The following is a 17,175-nucleotide window of genomic DNA, read 5'->3' as shown; positions in this document are numbered from 1 at the left end:
TTTCAGTTTTGGATATTGTATATAGAGCTGCTATGAACATTGATGTATAGGTTTTCATCTGAAAATAAGTTTCCATTTGTTCATGATAAAGGTCCAGTAGTACAATTGCTGGGTTTTATGGTAACTGTATGTTGAGTTTTATATCAAACTGCCATACTGTTTTCCAGAGTGGCTGCACTATTTCACAATCCTATTAATAATTTAAGAGTGCCAATATTTTTTATTTGAGATATTTTGATATTGTATTGTGGTTTTAATTTGCATTTTCCTAATGGCTCATATAGTTGAACATCTTTTTATGTGTTTTCTTGCTACCTGTTCTTTGGTGAGATAGCTCTTCATGTCTTTTGCCTATTTTCTAATTGAAACTGTATTCTTTTTTAACTGTTGAATTTTGTCCATTCTTTATGTGCTTTAGATATGAGTCCTTTGTAAGAAATGTGATTTGTAAATATATTCTCCCAGCCTATAGCTTGTCTTTTTTCCCTTACATCTTAACAGGGTCTTTCATGGAAAAAGAGCTTTAAAATGTTATGATAGCCAAGTATTGACTCTTTTTGTCTAGGACTATGGTTTTGATATCTAAAAACTGATCATGAAGCACTAGGTCCTAAATATTGTTTTCTAATAGCTTAAACTTTACACATAAATCCACGATCCATTGTTTGTTTTTGTACAAAGGGTAAAGTTTAGGTCAAGATTTATTTATTTATTTTTTGCCTATAAATATTAGCTAACTGTTCCCCTATCATTTGTTGACAATACTGTCATTGTTTTATTGAATTCCTTTTTCACCTTTGTCAGAAATCAATTATTCGTGTATAGGTGTGGGTCAATTTCTGGGTTCTCTATTCTGTTCCATTGATCTATGTATCCATCCCTATGCCAATATCACACAGTGTTGATGGCTGTAGTTATATGTCTTGAAATTCAGCACAGTGATTTGTCCTACTATATCATTTTTCTTTCTTTATATGTCACTTTGTTGTGTTTATTGGTTTCTTTCATTCAACATACTTATTTTTGAGATTTATCTGTTATTATAAGAGTTAATATTTCATGAGTCAACCTATTATTTTCCAAAACTATTATAGCTATTCTAATTCCTTTTCCCTTCCATATTAACTTTTAGAACAATCATATATGTATATATGTATATGTGTATATATATATATATATATATATATATATATATATATATATATGTATGAACAAATATATTTTAAATACTTAGAAAAAATTCAGTGCTTTAAAAATATTCCAAAAAATAGGGGCTGGGGCTGTAGCTCAGTGGTAGAGTGCTAGCCTCGCACATGTGAGGTACTGGGTTCGATCCTCAGCACTACATAAAAATAAATAAAGAAAGATATTGTATTCATCTACAACTAAAAAAATATTTTAAACAAAATTCCAAAAAATAAAATACAAATTAGTTGATTTTTTAGGATGTAAATATAGACTGTGTTAAGATATTAATTCATACAAAAGCATAGCAGCAGTGTGCAGGTATCTAACAAATAGTCAAGTTTAAACTTATATGATGGACTATAGTCTTGATGGACTTCATTTAGAGGACAAGCTAAAACAATTAAAGTTTGAAGTCCTTTATGTATCAGCAACCTGGGATCAACTGGTGTTCTTGCTCCCCTCAAGCCTCAGAATAGACCTTACTCCCAGTAAGAAGAAAGATAGTAACCCAGCCAAGCGCTCTTCTAAAAGGTGCTCACAAGTTGGGTCTGGTGGAATACACCTGTAATCCTAGTGATTCAGGAGGCTGAGATAAGAGGATTGAAAGTTTGATGCCAGTCTCAGCAATTTATTGAGGCCATAAGCAACTTAGAAAGACCCTGTCTTAAAATAAAATATAAAAAGGGCTAGGGATGTGGCACAGTGGTTAAATGCCCCTGGGTTCAATCCCAGTACCCAAATTAAATAAATAAATAAATAAAAGCACTGACATTCTTGCCTTGCACTTGGAAATGGGCCATTTGTTTTCTCCAAAGATTGTATAGAGTGAAGAGAAAAATATATAAATACTTACATAAGTAATACTATTTGTAGAAAGAAAAGAAAATCTTTCTCTCAGGTGCAGAGAGTCCTGAAAGAAAAAATTGGCGTCTGTGAATACCTTTAATTTTGAAATCCACAGAAAATTCAAATGAAGACAAATTTCTTTATGTAAAGATTCATGCTTAATCACACACATCATTAGGAGTCTTACTTTTTTCTTAGCTCACCCAATTTTACATATCTATACAAATTAAAAATGCAAAGCTGTAGTTTCATATGAAAAAGGTTTGGAGATAATCAAAAAACAACTCTAAAGACAAAACTATCATTTTTATAATGTACAATTTTTAGTAATGAGTAGTAACATACTGGACCAGAGGTGGTGGCTCATACCTATAATTCCAGCAACTCGGGAGGCTGAGGCAGGAGGATAGCAGGTTCAAAGCTAGCCTTAGCAACTAAGCAAGGCCCTAGGCAACTTAGTAAAACCCTATCTCAAAATAAAAAATAAAAAAAAGGGCTGGGGACATAACTCAGTGGTAAACACCCTGGGGTTTAATCACTAGTACCAAACAACAAAACAACCAAAAGCATTCTGGGATCCAGTCACAGGCAAAGAAGGACCCTGTTGAAGGGGGTAGACCCAAGTTGGCGATAGTTAGGCTTTCTTGCCAACGCTTTTGGTGGGCTATATTTTAGTATGTAGTCAAGGTCATAAACACTCTGATTCAGCGAATGTGCTCAAAGTCACCAACATCTCCTTGCTGGCCTGTACTCTCTTATGTAACCTGGTGCCTTCTTTGTTTGGTCTCCACATAAAAAGGCCTGTGGAGAGACTCAGGGACTGGGGGCTGCTGTGGCCTCCAAGTAAAACATGTCTACTATCACAGCTGTGTCTTCCCAGGGCCTGAACCTCAGTCAGACACACATCAAGTGAATTTGACTAAGCGTGTGGAAGGAGAGGAGACTTGTAGGGTACAGACTGACATCTATCTTCCCAGATATATGTCTATTTTCCCAGAACTCTCTTCTTTTTTTTCAGTCATTGAAATAGCTTCTTAGAATCATTAAGGCTTATGAAAATGCAAATACCTCTGTGAAGGGTCACACCAGAAACTGATGGCTCACATTCAAATTAGGTGGAATGCTTGTACAAAAAACCCAATAAGCAGAACTTGGAGAGTCTGGATGCCCCTGAATTGAGCCTGGGCATTGTCTTTGTGTGTATTTATTTATTTATTTATTTATTTTTAAACTCCCCCTTGTGATTCTAATGTACAACCAAGACTGGGAACCTTTTTATCAACTTTTTTAGTAGGTTTGCATTAATGGTCTGCTACAGTGGGTCTCCTTTCTGATCATACATTAGAATCAGCTGGGGGGCTGCTAAAACTCTAGGGAACAATCTCCTAAATTTTGGAATCAATTGATATGAGGTACAGCCCAGGCATCTGTATCTAAAAGCCAACCCCAAAAAACAAACTTCAGGGGATCTCAAGTACACCCAAGGAGAACCACTGGAAATGGAAAAAGGTAAGCATATTTTTTGTTGTTGTTGTTTTGTTTTTGTTCTTTGTTTCTTTCTTTTTTTTTTTTGGAGAGGGATGGGGTGAGGAAGAGACAGAGGGAGATAGGATACTGACAAGGTTGTAATGGGTTTCAGAAACATTTCATCTCTTTTATAATTTTCCCTGTAGGTAATTTTACTGAGATGCTAGAATTTATATTTTTATGAAAAAAGGCAAAATGAGGAAGATGGCGGCGAGGGGAGTGCATTACCCCCGTGTGCTGCTTCACTGTGTGGGAGTATGACAAGTCAGGACGGCTAAAGGATATCTTGTTAGGAATTTCCAGCAATAGTGGGGTGCGCCGGAACCTGGAGGAAGGATTTCCATCGCATGAGGATCGGCTACGGGGACTCAAACGCGAGAGGTTTGTCGCACGGAGGGTAACACTGCTTATTCAGCAAATCGCCCCGCGGCTAGAGTCTGCAAGGCGCGCTGGGATAGAGACGCAGGGTTACAGCGCTGCAGTTTCTGCCAGACGCGCAAGCACCGCACTCAGGGCTGAATTCTGGGTTCGAGACGGGGAAGGAAGCGGTCCATCTTGGTTCTCCACACCGGTCAGACCACAGAGGAGGCCAGCAGCCACCATGTTGGTAAACTGACGTCACCACACCTGTTTTTGACTGACCGCAGCTCATTCAGCCATAGAACAGGTAATTTCAGGCTGCAATTCGCCTGCGGCTTGCAGACAGATTGCTAGGGTTCAGCGCCTGGGGGCTTCTTAAAATCTGATCTTATCGGAGTGAACACGGAGTGCGGGGCGGCCGAGTCCCGGCTCCCGGAACCGTCCCGGAACCGCCCTGGCTCCGGGCTGCGGAGCCTGCGGAGGCTGCTTCTTGGACCCTGCTAATATCAGAGCAAACACGAAACACCAAGAAGCCGAATTCCAGCTCCCGGAACTGAGCCCGCGGGGACTGCTTCTTGGAGCTTACACTTATAGGAGCTTACACCGAGCACAGAGCGGCCGAGTTCCGGCTCCCGGAACCGTCCCGGAACCGCCCTGGCTCAGGGCTGCGGAGCCCGCGGAGGCTGCTTCTTGGACCCTGCTAATATCAGAGCAAACACGAAACACCAAGAAGCCGAATTCCAGCTCCCGGAACTGAGCCCGCGGGGGCTGCTTCTTGGAGCCTACACTTATAGGAGCTTACACCGAGCACGGAGCGGCCGAGTTCCGGCTCCCGGAACTTCCCTGGACCGGGGCTAGGAGCCCGCGGAAACTGTGTCTCGGTCCGGGTCCTGCTGAGGGCAGGTCAGGACTCACCCATTGCTTGGGTTGCCTGGCAAGGGGAACGAAATGCTGCCATTCGCATAGGATACCAACATGGCAGAGATCTGATGTCAGCAGAAAGCGGTGGAGGAGAGATCTTCATCAATACCAGCGGTGACATAAGCAGTTGGTCTCCTGGTAAGGGGGGTGAGGCTCAGTCACCCGAGTCTCCTCAATTTGTCCTCGAGCCAGAGGGAAGGAGCCGGGCCGCCGCCAGCCCCCGGAGCAGGCCCAGCGGCTCGCCAGCGTGGTGACCGCGTGCCCCCAATTGGAGAGGGGGCGGAGCGGAGCCGCCACCCACACCCGCCAGGTGGGCAGACCCACGACCCAGTAGTACATGGGCGTGGTAGGAGGGGCAGGGCAGAGCCGCCCTTCGCGCTTGCAAGGTAAACAGACCTGTGACAGCCTGGCGGGTCAGGCCCAGTGGCCTGCCAGTGTGGTACACACGTCACCCCAACTCGAGTAGGGGCAGAGCAGATCCTTATCCCACGCCCGGATCAGGCCCTGCCGGTGTGGTGGTCACGTGACCCCAATTGGAGTGGGGGTGGAGCGGAACCGCCACCCGTGCCCGCAGGGTGAGCAGACCAGTGATCAACCTGCAGATCAGGCCCAGGGGTCCGCAGGCGTGGTAGGAGGGGCAGGGCAGATCCGCCGCCAGCGCCTTCAAGGTAGGCAGACCTACAACAGACCGGCGGATCAGGCCCAGGAGCCTGCCGGCGGGGTACAAACACCACCCTAATTGGAGTAGGGACAGAGCAGAGTCGCCTCCCTTGCCAGGAACAGACCCAGCATCCTGCAGGCGGGGTAGTCACGACACCCCAATTGGAGTAGGGGCAAAGCAGAGCCTCCACTCGTGCCCGAAAGGTGGGCAGATCTGCGACCGACCAGCAGGACAGGCCCAGTGGCCTGCTGGTACGACAGACACGACACCCCAATTGGAGTAGGGGCAGAACAGAGCCGCCACCAGCTCCCAGAACAGGCCCAGTGACCTGCCGGCGTGGTAGCCACGACACCCCAATTGGAATAAGGAGAGAGCAGAGCCGCCGCCCGCACCTGCAGGAAAGATACGCAAGCAGTATGAAAAGACAAGGAAAGAAAGGACCACAAGCAATGCAGGTCAACGCAACTTTAGAAGAGGTAACAGCTGCAGCAGATGGAATGTCAGATAAAGAATTCAGGATATACATGCTTCAGATGATCTGGAGTATCAAGGAAGACATTAAACAGCAAAATCAGACAATGAAAGATCACTTCGACAACGAATTACGCAAACAAATCCAGGAAGCAAAGGATCAACTATACAGGGAGATAGAGGTTATAAAAAACAAGCAATCAGAAATCCTAGAAATGCAGGAAGCAATAAACCAACTTAAAAACTCAATGGAGAATACTACCAACAGAGTAGAACACTTAGAAGATAGAACATCAGACAATGAAGACAAAGTATTTCAACTGGAAAAGAACATAGACAGCTCAGCAAGACTGTTAAGAAACCATGAGCAGAACATCCAAGAAATATGGGATAACATTAAGAGACCAAACTTAAGAGTCATTGGGATACAGGAAGGTACAGAGCTCCAAACCAAAGGAATGAGCAGTCTATTCCATGAAATAATACAAGAAAACTTCCCAGACTTGAAGAATGAGACAGAATCCCAAATCCTAGAAGCCTACAGGACGCCGAATGTGCAAAATCATAAGAGATCCACACCTAGACACATTATAATGAAGATGCCCAACATACAGAATAAGGAGAGAATTTTAAAAGCTACAAGAGAAAGGAAGCAGATTACATTTAGGGGCAAGCCAATCAGGATAACAGCTGATCTTTCAACACAGACTCTGAAAGCTAGAAGATCCTGGAATAACATATTTCAAACACTGAAAGACAATGGGTTCCAACCAAGAATTGTGTATCCAGCGAAATTAAGCTTCAGGATGGAGAATGAAATTAAAACCTTCCACGATAAACAAAAGTTTAAAGAATTCGCAGCTAGAAAACCATCTCTTCAAAACATCCTAGCCAAAGTATTACAGGAAGAGGAAATGGAAAATAACAATGAAAACCAACAGTGGGAGGTAGGACAGTAAAGGGGGGGGGGAAACAATCAAAGAGGAAAACAAACAATGTTTAGTAACAGAAATAAACAAATATGGCTGGAAGAACAACCCATATCTCAATAATAACCCTAAATGTTAATGGCTTAAACTCACCAATTAAGAGACACAGGCTAGTAGAATGGATCACAAAACAAGACCCAACAATATGCTGCCTACAGGAGACGCATTTGATAGGAAAAGACATACATAGGCTGAAGGTGAAAGGTTGGGAAAAATCATATCACTCATATGGACTTCGGAAACAAGCAGGCGTGTCCATACTCATATCAAATAAAATAGATTTCAAGCCAAAGTTAATCAAAAGAGATAAAGAGGGACACTACATACTGCTTAAGGGAACCATACACCAACAAGACATAACAATCATAAATATTTATGCCCCAAACAATGGTGCAGCTATGTTCGTCAAACAAACTCTTCTCAAGTTCAAGAGTCTAATAGACCACCGCACCATAATCATGGGAGACTTCAACACACCTCTCTCGCCACTGGACAGATCTTCCAAACAAAAGTTGAATAAGGAAACTATAGAACTCAATAACACTATTAATAACCTAGACCTAATTGACATATATAGAGTATACCACCCAACATCAAGCAGTTACACTTTTTTCTCAGCAGCACATGGATCCTTCTCAAAAATAGATCATATATTATGTCACAGGGCAACTCTTAGACAATATAAAGGAGTAGAGATATTACCATGCATCTTATCTGATCATAATGGAATGAAACTGAAAATCAACGATAAAAGAAGGAAGGAAAAAGCATACATCAATTGGAGAATGAACAATAGGTTACTGAATGATCAATGGGTTATAGAAGACATCAAGGAGGAAATTAAAAAATTCTTAGAGATAAATGAAAACACAGACACAACATATCGGAATCTATGGGACACACTGAAAGCAGTTCTAAGAGGAAAATTCATTGCTTGGAGTTCATTCCTTAAAAAAAGAAAAAACCAACAAATAAATGATCTCATACTTCATCTCAAAATCCTTGAAAAAGAAGAGCAAAACAACAGCAAAAGAAGTAGAAGGCAAGAAATAATTAAAATCAGAGCTGAAATTAATGAAATCGAAACAAAAGAAACAATTGAAAAAATTGACAAAACTAAAAGTTGGTTCTTTGAAAAAATAAACAAAATCGACAGACCCTTAGCGATGCTAGTGAAGAGAAGAAGAGAGAGAACTCAAATTACTAGCATACGGGATGAAAAAGGCAATATCACAACAGACACTTCAGAAATACAGAAGATAATCAAAAACTATTTTGAATCCTTATACTCCAATAAATTAGAAGATAGTGAAGGCATAGATAAATTTCTTAAGTCATATGATCTGCCCAGATTGAGTCAGGAGGATATAGAAAACCTAAACAGACCAATATCAATTGAGGAGATAGAAGAAACCATCAAAAGACTACCAACTAAGAAAAGCCCAGGTCCCGATGGGTATACAGCAGAATTTTACAAAACCTTTAAAGAAGAACTAATACCAATACTTTTCAAGCTACTTCAGGAAATAGAAAAGGAGGGAGAACTTCCAAATTCATTCTATGAGGCCAACATCACCCTGATACCTAAACCAGACAAAGACACTTCAAAGAAAGAAAACTACAGACCAATATCTCTAATGAACCTAGATGCAAAAATCCTCAATAAAATTCTGGCGAATCGGATACAAAAACATATAAAAAAAATTGTACACCATGATCAAGTAGGATTCATCCCTGGGATGCAAGGCTGGTTCAATATACGGAAATCAATAAATGTTATTCACCACATCAATAGACTTAAAAATAAGAACCATATGATCATCTCGATAGATGCGGAAAAAGCATTTGACAAAGTACAGCATCCCTTTATGTTCAAAACTCTAGAAAAACTAGGGATAACAGGAACATACCTCAATATTGTAAAAGCAATCTATGCTAAGCCTCAGGCTAGCATTATTCTGAATGGAGAAAAACTGAAGGCATTCCCTCTAAAATCTGGAACAAGACAGGGATGCCCTCTCTCTCCACTTCTCTTCAACATAGTTCTCGAAACACTGGCCAGAGCAATTAGACAGACGAAAGAAATTAAAGGCATAAAAATAGGAAAAGAAGAAATTAAATTATCACTATTTGCAGATGATATGATTCTATATCTAGCAGACCCAAAAGGCTCTACAAAGAAACTATTAGAGCTAATAAATGAATTCAGCAAAGTGGCAGGATTTAAAATCAACACGCATAAATCAAAGGCATTCCTGTATATCAGCGACAAATCCTCTGAAATGGAAATGAGGACAACCACTCCATTCAAAATATCTTCAAAAAAAATAAAATACTTGGGAATCAACCTAACAAAAGAGGTGAAAGACTTATACAATGAAAACTACAGAACCCTAAAGAGAGAAATAGAAGAAGATCTTAGAAGATGGAAAAATATACCCTGTTCATGGATAGGCAGAACTAACATCATCAAAATGGCGATATTACCAAAAGTTCTCTATAGGTTTAATGCAATGCCAATCAAAATCCCAATGGCATTTCTTGTAGAAATAGAGAAAGCAATCATGAAATTCATATGGAAAAATAAAAGACCCAGAATAGCAAAAACAATGCTAAGCAAGAAGTGTGAATCAGGCGGTATAGCGATACCAGACTTCAAACTATACTACAGAGCAATAGTAACAAAAACAGCATGGTACTGGTACCAAAACAGGCGTGTGGACCAATGGTACAGAATAGAGGACACAGAAACCAATCCACAAAACTACAACTATCTTATATTTGATAAAGGGGCTAAAAGCATGCAATGGAGGAAGGATAGCATCTTCAACAAATGGTGCTGGGAAAACTGGAAATCCATATGCAACAAAATGAAACTGAATCCCTTTCTCTCGCCATGCACAAAAGTGAATTCAAAATGGATCAAGGAACTTGATATCAAATCAGAGACGCGCCGTCTGATAGAAGAAAAAGTTGGCTACGATCTACAGTCGGTGGGGTCGGGCTCCAAATTCCTCAATAGGACACCCATAGCACAAAAGTTAATAACTAGAATCAACAAATGGGACTTACTCAAACTAAGAAGTTTTTTCTCAGCAAAAGAAACAATAAGAGAGGTAAATAGGGAGCCTACATCCTGGGAACAAATCTTTACTCCTCACACTTCAGATAGAGCCCTAATATCCAGAGTATACAAAGAACTCAAAAAATTAGACAATAAGAGAACAAACAACCCAATCAACAAATGGGCCAAGGACCTGAACAGACACTTCACAGAGGAGGACATACAGTCAATCAACAAGTACATGAAAAAATGCTCAACATCTCTAGCTGTCAGAGAAATGCAAATCAAAACCACCCTAAGATACCATCTCACTCCAGTAAGATTGGCAGCCATTAGGAAGTCAAACAACAACAAGTGCTGGCGAGGATGTGGGGAAAAGGGTACACTTGTACATTGCTGGTGGGACTGCAGATTGGTGCAGCCAATTTGGAAAGCAGTATGGAGATTTCTTGGAAAGCTGGGAATGGAGCCACCATTTGACCCAGCTATTCCCCTTCTTGGTCTATTCCCTAAAGACCTAAAAAGAGCATGCTACAGGGACACTGCTACATCCATGTTCATAGCAGCACAGTTCACAATAGCAAGACTGTGGAACCAACCTAGATGCCCTTCAATAGACGAATGGATAAAAAAAATGTGGCATTTATACACAATGGAGTATTACTCTGCATTAAAAAATGACAAAATCATAGAATTTACAGGGAAATGGATGGCATTAGAGCAGATTATGCTAAGTGAAGCTAGCCAATCCCTAAAAAACAAATGCCAAATGTCTTCTTTGATATAAGGAAAGTAACTAAGAACAGAGTAGGGACGAAGAACAGGAGAAGAAGATTAACATTTAACAGGGATGAGAGGTGGGAGGGAAAGGGAGGGAGAAGGTAAATTGCACGGTAATGGAAGGAGACCCTCAGGGTTATACAGTGGAGGGGGTAGAGAGAGAGGAGGGGAGGGGAGGGGAGAGGTGGGGAGGGGGGAGGGTGGATGATGGGAAAGGCAGCGGAGCACAACAGACACTAGTATGGCAATTTGTAAATCAATGGATGTGTAACTGATGTGAATCTGCAATCTGTGTATGGGGTGAAGGTGGGAGTTCATAACCCACTAGAATCAAAGTGTGGAATATGATATGTCAAGAAATTTGTAATGTTTTGAACAACCCACAATAAAAAATTAAAAAAAAAAAAAAAAAAAAGGCAAAATGAGTACTTGAATATGCAGGCCTCACAACAGAGTGAGTCAAAGGGTGCCGGGATCCAGACTTGGTGTCAGATTGTAGATAGCTAGGTCGCTTTGCCTAGGAAACCTTGAAAAGCTCTCTTACAAGGGCTGTAAAGTTATAGTTGGATTAAGTCACACAAATCTGCTATGGTGCTTTCTCCCTCCCTTCTTCTCTCTCTTTGCAGTACTGGGAAACTCAGGCCTTCTGCATGCTAGCTAAGCAATCTACCTCTGAGCTACATCCCCATCCCTTATTATGTTTTATTTTGAGACAGGGTCTTGCTAAATTGCCTTAAACTTGTGATTCTTCTGTCTAAGCCTCCAAAGTTCTGGGGTAACAGGTGTGTACCACTGCACTAGGCTGTTAGGGTGCTCCTTAATAGCAGTTCATGTACTAAAGCACACTATCTTGTTGATCATTTGCATGAAAACATTATTAAAGTCACTCTGCCTCTCTCTCCACTTGAGAATTCAGCTTTGAAATGTTGAAGTGATTGTTCATTCAAATATCTAAATTCCTCAGACATTATCCCCTCTTTACACACACACACACACACACACACACACACACACACAGAGGTATTGCAGCATACAAATGCAGTAATTTTGCTTGGCAACTGAGTTTTGGAATACAAATAACACCTTCAGACTGTATGAGCTATTACAAGACTTTTTATTTTAATCTGATGCCTATAAACAGGATTTTTTGGTTCCTTCTGTTTTATTATTCTTTCTGAATTTCAAACTTCCTTTACCAAAGCCCCCAATTATGTGACAATATATTTATAATAAACTGAAGTCTATCAATCAAATGTTTACTTTCATCATAAGGCAAATGGGCAGGAGGGAGTTCTGCAGCTATGTCATCCTTCTTGTGATTTGGAACATTTGTTTCAATATATCCAGGGATGATTGAAGAGCAAAAACTATTTTAAAAATGTAAAATCCTTATACTAATACAAGAACCCATCTAATTTATTCATTGAATTATATCCTTATATAGTGAGATCAAGGCTCTTTAGGGAAAACAAACATTCACATTTGAGCACATATTTTCTTTTCTATTTTTTTAATGAATATGCAGTACATTTTAGTGTAGGGAAATCAGAAGACTTTGGTTTAAAAAGACTACTGACTACCGTTTATTTAAAAATTGTTTCCATAATCAATGAATTCTTCTGATTTTTTGACAGACTTAATTCGTCTAGTTTTAACTGAGAATTTAAATGTGTATTTTTAATTTTAGCTTTGTAGTTAGAAGTTGCTCCATTTGCAAGTGTAATTTCTTCTTGGTGGTATTTATACATAATTTTCAAAGTCATTTGATATATCCATTAACACATCCCTTAAAATATTTACTGATTGCCTACTGTATACCACGTATTATTTTATATGCTGAAGATAGAGGATAGAGGTGAAGAATACAAATATAGAGTTACAAGAATACAAATATAGAGTTCAATTGAAAATCTTTTTAACCCTTTAAAAAGTGGCAAACCAGAATTCTGATTTGTGTGCTTCAAAAACTGTGTGTATACTCTGTTGTAAAAAGTTGGACAACGTACCCATAAATAATAAACAAGATGATTTCAGATGGTAAGTGTTTTGAAGAATACAGAACAGAATGACAAATCAAAAGGCTTTGACAGAGAGAGGTAGGCTATTTTTGAGAGTTGGTCAGCATAAATATCTGTAAGAGTTGTCAGATTTAGCAAATAAAAATACACTGTGCTCAATCAAATTTTAATTTCAGCTAAATAATTAATACTTTTTTAGTGCAAGTATATTGCTTGCAATATTTAGATCACACTCATACACAAAAACTTTTAATATGAAATTCAAGTTTGGCAGGGCATTATGCATTTTATTTGGCAGCTTTAACCAAGCTGAGACCATAGGATGAGATGTGGCTTCCAGGTAAGGACTTTTCCAGACGGAAGGGAAGGCAAGTGTGTATGTATTCACCAGCTGTGATGGTGAAGACTTACCCGTACAGAAATACTGCATTTAAAATAGTTCAATTGGCAACCAGATTAGTAAAGCTATTAGTAACATTTTAATACAATTTCCTACTTTGTCATGTGAAATGGAAGATTGATTACTCAATGCTTTTTTTGTATTTGTAGACTTTTGTCACTGAGTGATAAACCAGTCAGAAGAACAAAGTTGGCTAGAAAAGGACTTCAAACTTGGAAAGTAGTGTCCATTTTAATTGAATACCAACCAGAACTAAGATAAAGCATTCTGAAAGTGATATTATTCAACTGAAATCTTAATTCTAATTACACCAAACTTGTATTTGTTAAAATAAAAATAAAAGAACACACACACACTTTTATTTAGAATGGAGAGGACGTTAAGAGATTTAAAACTTGCTCAAACTAATTTCCAGACCCCACTCCTGGTTTCTCAGATGTGTGTGCTTCTTAGCAACTCATATATTTCCCCATCTTATTACTAGCACATCAGTTGAAGTAAGAATTAGAGCAACACCGTGGTAAGGTAAATCATGATTTTGTGATTTCCAGAATAAGTTCTGGTAACTACTTAAAGTTACTCATAGCCATAGACCAATATTATTTCAAGCTCTTCATCTAAATAAATCACTGTAGGTTGGTTGCTGGAAAATAGATAACCTGAATTATTTTGTGAGAAAGTGTTACTTTATATCTTAGCAACCAAATTTATTGGTGATCAGTTTTTTTTATGCTAGCTAATATGACAGAAGAAAATAGTAATCACTTGTTCAGTCTGATCAAGTCACGGAACATAATTAAAGATAACTTTTACATTAACCTTCTGTGGATATATGCACTGCTACATTAATTGCTAATAACTAGCTAGGAACTAGTTATAGCATGTGCTATAACTACAGTGATTCTGTTAAGTTTCACTACAATCCATTGAGTTATGAGGACTGGGAGGTAATGTAGGCATTTTATCTATTTTAATTGAATGCTACAGAAAAAGAATTTATTTTTAATGTAAGTTCTTTGTCAATATTCTAGTTCAACTAAAAATCTCATCAATGTTGCCACATTTAGGTCCCAGCAGCATCTGTCAGGATAAATTAAGATCATTTTATGATTTCTTGGTGAAGAATTTCATCATGTAGGCTCATCATAGCCTAGGGTACATGACAACAAGGTCAGGGATAATTTACCTTGACCTCTGCTTACATTTTAAATCCTGAAGAATTTACAAATCTGTGGTTCACCAACAACTTCATCATAGAGTGGTTTATCTGATGTGTCATTGCTACCAGATAAACCACTCTATCTTATTGATTTGGTGTTATTTGACTTACATATTACATGAGAATTTGCTTACTTTGATGATCTGTAATAATACACTTAATATTCAGTATAAATTAATGGGTGCTGCCAGGTGTGGTGGTATATACCTATAATCCTAGTGACTATGAGGCTAAGGCAGGAGGATTGCAAGTTTGAGGCTTAAGCAACTTAGTGTGACTATGATTCAAAATGAAAAACATAAAAGGGCTGGGATATAGTTCAGTGGTAAAGCCCCCGGGTTAGATACCGAGTACTAAAAAAAAAAAAAAAAAAAGTGTTGCTTTTCTAGGTCTACTGTAGTCAGAGACATTTGAGAAGTTATTTTGATCAAATAAAATTTCCTTATGAAATTAATCTTCATATTAAGGCCACTAGAATTATCTAAATATTAATGACTGCCAACTTGGGGATAGAGCAATTTTGCTGTGGATCTGACCTTGCCCCATAGGTCCTGCTGATGGGAGAGTTCCATTCTGTTTTAAAGTACCTCCTTGGGCTGGGGATGTGGCTCAAGTGGTAGCGCGCTCACCTGGCATGCGCGTGGCGCTGGGTTCGATCCTCAGCACCACATGCAAATAAAGATGTTGTGTCCGCCGAAAACTAAAAAATAAATATTAAAAAAATTCAATTCTCTCTCTCAGAAAAACAAAACAAAACAAAACCAGAGTACCTCCTTAACATTTTTAGATATTTCCTGCCCTACCCCCCCCAGCCTCTTGCACCCTCTTTTGTGTATCATTTTCCTCCACTTCTCATATGGCTCTTGGAAAAAAGGACTCCCAGTAGTCCAGGGCTTCTAATGTTCGCTGAGACCCATCAGACAGGGCTGTTCAGCTCATTTCTTACCCCATGGAAAAATGCTTTTGAAACTCCCTCCCTACCCTTCTGTCATACTTTGATGCATAAGTTTGAGAGCAGTGCCACTTGATAAATATTTTTAAATGAAACAGTTTCTTCTTTGTAATTCCTAGGTTATTTATATACTTAATTTGATGCTAGGGATTGAATGCCAGTCTTCTTGCATGCTAAGCACATAATTTACCTCATAACAACAGCCCCAGCCCTCAATTCCTAGGTTTTTAGTCTCAGCTCCCTTGAGTAGTAAGGATGGAACTGACTTGCCAGCTGGGAACTTGAAATCATCCATGGTGAGAGTTTTTACAGCATAGAATCACCAAATATTACAAATCAGGACTTTTTTTTTTCCTTAGTCATATGCCAGTGGATCCTTCCCTGCCTCTCTCCCTTTCTCTCCACAAAGATGAAAAAGTAATTGGGCTGACAGCATGAGACCACTTTTCTCATCCTTACTGTACCTTAGACCTTAATCACTTTCCTTAGGATGTGCCTTCCTCCTCATGCTCCCAAGTTCTTTATGAGAACAGAATCCATATGGTTTCCCCAAACCCTATAAAAGTCCCAGCCTCTGTCAACCTCACATGTAGTTTTGGTTATAAGCCTTCCTTTAGATCTGTTCACCTCAGGAAATAGAAACAGGGAGTCTTTTAGGTACCACCACCCTAAACACTTACCTTCCATTTTCCCAGATGTGCCTCAAAAATAGTACAATTTAGGATCTCAACCTGGAAAAAGTATGCCGATGGCACACTTATATTATTAAATGCAATGAACCATTTATTGACCCAATTTCTTTCTCCTCAGCCTCCTCCTATTTTCCATGTTATAGAATCAAATAAGCTGAAGAGATTACCTTTGTACTTTGGTATTAAGGAAGAAATAACTAGAAATATGGTAATATTTTGTGTGTTTGTGTGTAAGAATGATTGATATTATTTAGTCCTTTTGAAATGCTCTGTAGGTTTCATATGGCTTTCAGGTATCAAAGAAGGACTAAACTGTTTTACTTAAGTTAACCTAGGTAAAAACCTTAAAAATTCAATATTCTAATCTTTATGACCTCAGTTTAATGCCTTAATAATATTATATAAGTCTTTTAAATGAATTACTCTTTAAATGAATTAGAATCCAATGTATTATAGTTGTAAGTTTATTATGAAAACTAAGCCAGTATAGCAATGCAATAGGTTACTAAAATGAAGGTCAGTGAAAGGAAACAGCAAACTTCCTGCAGTTTCATCTACTTAAAAAATAGTAAGTTCAACTATTTATATCCACTGTTTAATACAAAGCAATCTCATGCCTCTCTCCAATGGCAGATAGTTAAAATCTGGTCTTTGCCATTACACTTCAACATGTTAACTAATGCAGTGCAGGTAGCATCCATACTTATCTGCTATGCCCATAATGGTCAGCATCTTCCAAAAATAAAAATCAGTGTTATCAACAAACTACTTGGTAAGATTCTATGATTTCTACACAGATTTATTACTGAATAGACTTTCTGTACCGGCCCTGTGCTATGTACCAGGGATCAAGTGATCAATTAGATGGTCGCTGTCCTCAAAGAGGTCTCTAGGAAGATGCAATACATAATCAAACGCAATGCACTGTGTGAGAGGGAGAGTGCAGAGAGGCTGGGAGTCCACAGGAGGGACACTAATCTACTGGGAAACGGGACAAAAAACATTTACCAAAGTCTGTGCAAAGTTGTTCCAGCTATCATTTCACATGGAATCAAAGTTAAGCTGAAAGTTTCCATACTCTGTTAAA

At 39.2% G+C, this 17,175-nt stretch overlaps 1 protein-coding gene across 3 annotated transcripts in view; it reads right to left on the bottom strand.

Annotated features, from left to right (window-relative positions):
- Positions 1-17,175, bottom strand: part of Steap4 (STEAP4 metalloreductase) — a 45,505-nt gene that overhangs the window by 23,902 nt on the left and 4,428 nt on the right. Inside the window, exons 2-3 of one of the 3 annotated variants that reach the window (XM_058585033.1) lie at positions 15,074-15,144; positions 2,042-2,098 (exon numbers count right to left, since the gene is read on the bottom strand). The exons of 1 other annotated variant lie outside the window; for it this stretch is intronic. The gene's annotated coding sequence lies outside the window, so the exon portion shown is untranslated. The remainder of the gene's footprint in view (positions 1-2,041; positions 2,099-15,073; positions 15,145-17,175) is intronic. One more of the 3 variants, XM_046462477.2, reaches the window with a different exon arrangement.

The sequence above is a fragment of the Marmota monax genome, unplaced genomic scaffold (assembly GCF_021218885.2).
Source record: "Marmota monax isolate L192 unplaced genomic scaffold, Marmota_monax_Labrador192_F-V1.1 WCK01_AAM20220418_F8-fsc00165, whole genome shotgun sequence".
NCBI lineage: Eukaryota > Metazoa > Chordata > Mammalia > Rodentia > Sciuridae > Marmota > Marmota monax.
This window is presented reverse-complemented; position numbering and strand designations above follow the sequence as displayed.